The following is a 5,074-nucleotide window of genomic DNA, read 5'->3' as shown; positions in this document are numbered from 1 at the left end:
CCCTGTTAAGAAAACACTGTCTATCGACGTGTGGGTACAACAGCTATGTCATCTGTAGTTTGGATCAGCTGAAGCTTAACTAAGTAGGTGATCCTTGGCAAACTTGACTGTTGAAACCATAGGCTCTCTTTACAAATGTTAACATGACTACCCCTAAACAGACATGCATACAAATTATGGTTTAATTCTTAAAAACTAAATGTCTGAATAGGGAAGTTTTTTCACTCTAAGGATTTAAAACTACATCCAATATTAAAATGTAAATGAATGTGCTCTTCGTAAAAATAGAAATAAGCAGACTCTTCACAGGTGAACGAGTAGCTGTTTTAAAACATCTTTTTCTTTTCTATACTAAATATATATCTCATTTACTTAATGGAGCCACAGCAAAATACAACTATAATTTCAAAGCATAGCCTGTAAACTAATACATCTTATGATGTAAAAATATTGCACGATTCGGTACTCCAGGAAGCAGCTCTGAGCCTCTCAAGTGAAGAGTCAGACTAGGCAGGGAAATAGCATGACAAGAACCAGATGCTGTAAGTACAGTGATTTGTAAGGTCCGAGTGTAGGAATACTGCTCACTAGATGTCTTCTGACTGTAAACGAGTCTGGGGAGGCCTATCACTGCTGTTACAGTTATCACACAGCGAGGGTTATCGGGACGGATCGAGAGCACAGGACAAAAGCCACAGGTCCTTTCTGCAGCCCCAGGAAGAGGAGTGGCATACTTGGGTGCTTGCTTTTACAGATGAAAGCAATTCTAGGCCTAAGCATTTGTGTAGACATTTACAGTAGTCACTTCATACATTTTAATCTGTGGAAGGCTTACTTTAAAAAAATTATTTGTGAAAAGTTTAAAATGTATTTTTTTTAGGAGTGGAATCATGTAAGATCAGTATACGTTAGATTTTTAAAAGTGCTGGAACCTCAAAGGAAATGGTCGTGGCATAAATCTAGTTTCAGAGGTATCCTCTTAATTTCTAGTATAGTACGCGCTAGGCTTTCGGTTCGGCAAGTCCCATCATTATTTTCAAGCAGTGTGTTAAAATGCATTAAGTCAACTCTGACCACTCAGGCCGGCCTTAATTTTTAGGCGAAGAAGACCTCTGCAGAGGTCTTCATGAGCATCTCAGTACACACAGAGATCTGGAAACTTCATCTCATACACTGAGACGGACTGGTACTGGGCAGGCCCAGAGCTGATGGGCAGGGTTCCTGAAGGACTTGGAGGAGGACGTATGGTGAGTTCCAATATTTGAGTGAGTCTATCATGAAGCAAATTTGCCTTGGATTCACACTGCGCTGCAATTTCTTCAAAAGGTGCTTTCTGGAATTTCTCTATGACCAGACGTCTCTTTTCCTTCTCCTGTTCTTCCATTCCACTGGTGTTAATTGCTTTCTTCAATGCTTCAAAGGTGACTTCTTCGGTGTTACTAACCACATCGTCTGAGTGAATGCTTTTGGGCAGGATATCCACCTGGATAGACACAGTGTCCACAACACTTTTTCTTCTAGAAAGTCGATCTTCATCTTTCACTTGTGGTACGTACGGTACAGACAATCTCTCAACACTGTATCCACTTCCACCTAGTGACTCCGCGATCTTATTGGTCAAAAAATACAGGTTTTTGTCATGCTTCTCCAACGACTTAGGAAGCGTGCACTTATCTCTGAAAATATGCTCTGGTAGAAAGTAAGGGGCATCCATAGTTCGAATTTCAATAACCTTGCTGATGTGCTGGCAGAACGCAGGGATGGCTATCATCTGACTGACGAAGTTGAGGTACGCTGCAACCAGTGCCATGATGCCACAGCGATGGAACATTGGCAAGTTGTCCTTGTTGAGAATCACACTGTCCTGTAAAGCAATGGCTAAGCGAATGAGATCAATAACCACTTCTTCATTGTCCAGTTCAATAGTCATAAGAGCAAGAGAAGTATAAAGTAGCTCATAGTTTTTCTGAACATTGTCTTCTTTGCAGCCTAAATATATGTGCCGATATAGTTGCTGTCCATTCTTTTTCATGAAACTTGTATCTTGTCGACAAATTTTTTCTCTTTTTATCTTTAGGTCGGCTACATCTGGTATTATTCTAATTCCACGAAGCTTTGCTCGATTATCATGGCGATCCATAAGATTGTGCATAACTTCCAAGACTAACTGTCTTAGCTAATAGTCTTCCATGAGAGACGGTGATAACAAAGGGTCCAGAAAAGACCCAGGCAGGGCCGTAACAATCGTCTTGGCTTTGTTCCCTGAGGTTACCATCAGCAAAGATCTCAGCAACATGATCTGAATCCGTCTGGTTCCCAAATCCCCTAGTTGACTGACATCCATAGTATGGGTGGTTGTTCCAAAAACAGGGACTTGCCCCATAATGAACATCATGATTTCTGACCTCTGATAATCTGGTAGGTTACTTCCAAAAAATCCGATGGTCTGGATGAGGCATTCTGCACAATCTTCTCGTCATTGTCTTTGGAACCCGTGCTTAGGTTGTCACTGCCCACAGAGCTGCCCTGGAGATCGCCTGCTTCAAACTCAACACTGAGACGCAGGTGCTTCAGTAAGGTGTTTAAGACTTTCGGCACAGTGGGGCCAATGGACCCTTTAGCAGCGATGGCGACAGCCTCTAACAGAACCTGGATAATGCCTGCTCGGACCCGTGGAGAGCCTTTTTTACGAGCATCAAGGTGTCCTAGAATCTCCTGGATCACATGATGAGAATACTGAGCCTGAATGGAATACATTATAATTTTAAAGCAGTGAACTGAAAATTCATTGGGATCCCATAGTTTATGATGATCTAAGTGCGCAAAGACGGGCCTGACAGCATTATTCATGTTGCAGAAGGTCGCTCGCTCGGCCCAGGAGTTCTCGGAAACAATTTTCTGCCAGCACAGCAGGGTTCTCTTCTTTGTCAGCTGTGGAAGGAGAAGAAGGAGGACCTATTCGACTGTCCACTTCTATCTTTTGCATATTAAACAGCAGAGATGGAACAATCTTATCCATGTGCTAGGGTTCCCAAATGGTAGCTCAAAGCTCATCATTAACTGTTTTGCGAACCACTCCTTGAATACCCCTGATTCCAGCAATTCGGATTTCTGTCCGTATTTCTGGATCACTGTGACAGGAATGACACATGGCACTGAATCGAGACACAAAGAAGTCATAATGCCTGTGATAGGAACGTGTGTCTTCTTCAATATTCGCAAATTTGACAAAAGAATTTGTTCCAAGAACTTGAAGCTTTGGTTCCCCAGATTCCAGCAGCTTTGCTACCATAAGAAGAAAGCTTTCTACAAATGGCGTGATGCTTTGAGAATGACAAGCCATGAGAAGTTGGTCTAAAGCCTCCATAGCAATCAAAACGTGCCCAGAACGATGGCGAACAACATCCCTGCTCAACCTTTCTGCCAGGTTAGAACCAATGCGATCCAGTTTCTCAGGTGCAGATACTGCATAAAATGTCAATTTCTCCATGTCGGCTTTGACGAGGCCATCTTTTGGATCTTCAGGAAATATGTTGTCCACCAGGCGTTTGTAACGAGGACGTAAAGCAGAACAGCAGCAGCATACTCGGGTGGGCATGGTGACCCCGAGCCGCGTCCGCCGCCGCTCCGAGGCTCAGCGGGGCCGTGTGGGACAGGCCGACGGCACCATGACTGGCCGCGGACGCTGGACAAGAAGAAGGGCGAGGGGCGGACGCGGACACTGCGCCCCACGCAAGCCACTCGGCCACGGCCGCCTCTGCCGGCCCCGCTCCGCGCCCGACCAACATTTATTATTTTAAGAAGGGAGCTCTGGTGGCCTAGTGGCAAGAAGCTGCGCTGTAATCCTGAGGGCACGTGGTTTGAGGCTACCAGCTGCTCCGTGTGAGGATGGGCGACCTTCCTCCACGTGGTTAACGGCCTCTGAAGACTTGCAGGAGGGTCGGCTATGTGTCATTTCTGACTCTACGGTACACAACACAACAACAATTATAATAGGAAATGTTGGGCTGGCTAAAAGATTTTGCCAAATCAACAAGCTGGTTTTGTTGTTTTTATATACTGTCAAACTGGAAGCAACCCACAGCTGACTCTCCAGCAGGTTTTCAGAGGCAGTTCCAGTGGAGCCCTTGGCGAATTTGAACCGTATGCCTTTGGATTGGCAGTGCAACTCCTTGCCACTAGGCCACCAGAGCTCTTTAATCAGTGAGCTAGTGTTTTCTTCTTGACGGACGAACGTTACAAAGTCTTGTAGGGGCAAAATGTTTATTCAAAATGAAAGACTGACCAGTGGATTTTTATGTAGCTGAGTTTGAAAGAGTTCTCTAGTCTCAGAGGCATATTACAATCAACCTTATTAAACAGTCACTTGCTGAGTTTTAGTTTTGTATCCAGGCATATTCACCGTTATCTGCAAAGGGTATTAAAATAGTCTTCTCATTTCCAAGTACTTATTGTGAGGCTGGATTTTATTCGCATTGCTTCCACTGGCACAACGTATCACAGCAGATTGAATAGAAAAATATCTGTGAGGATCCAGATGTTTCCATATGCCAAACATTGGATGAGATTTGCAAAACGTGTGGAACCGAACAGTTCCTCTCAGGGTATTTTTAAAGATTTTTTCCTCTTGGTGTTTTTATAAATAAAATTTTGTATAAAATATAGTTACTTTTTTATTAATGCGTTCTTTATGTTGACATAACAGGCTTATTAGTGTTAGATTTAAATTAATGAATAAAAGTTATTTTAAATACTCTTAGTTTCAATTTTTTAGTATTAATCCATAGAACTCAGATGAACGAAGGTAGTTAGAGTCCTCATTGATTGTGAAGGCTGTGAAAGAGTTCCAAGATCAAAGGTTTGAGAAGCACTAGTCTAGAAAAACTCCTTTACGTGCACATTTCCATTTAAGGCACACACAGTATTATTCTTGTGTGCAATGTTGTCACACCCAGACAAATGAATAGTGATTGAAACATTTCAAATTTGAAATGTTACTCTCCATATTACTCTAATATCTTATTTTTCTGTAAAACGGGACAAATGACACCAATCTTATGAGGCTGTTCCTGCG

General features: G+C 42.8%; 1 pseudogene; it reads right to left on the bottom strand.

Annotated features, from left to right (window-relative positions):
* Positions 1 to 1,135: 1,135 nt before the first annotated feature.
* On the bottom strand, positions 1,136 to 3,665 carry LOC102846008 (annotated as a pseudogene).
* Between the last annotated feature and the right edge of the window lie 1,409 nt (positions 3,666 to 5,074).

This window comes from Elephantulus edwardii, unplaced genomic scaffold, assembly GCF_000299155.1.
Source record: "Elephantulus edwardii isolate Elephantulus edwardi_28Jun2011 unplaced genomic scaffold, EleEdw1.0 scaffold00104, whole genome shotgun sequence".
NCBI classification, from domain to species: domain Eukaryota; kingdom Metazoa; phylum Chordata; class Mammalia; order Macroscelidea; family Macroscelididae; genus Elephantulus; species Elephantulus edwardii.
Note: the sequence above shows the minus strand (reverse complement) of the source record. Positions and strands in the feature narration are given on the sequence as shown.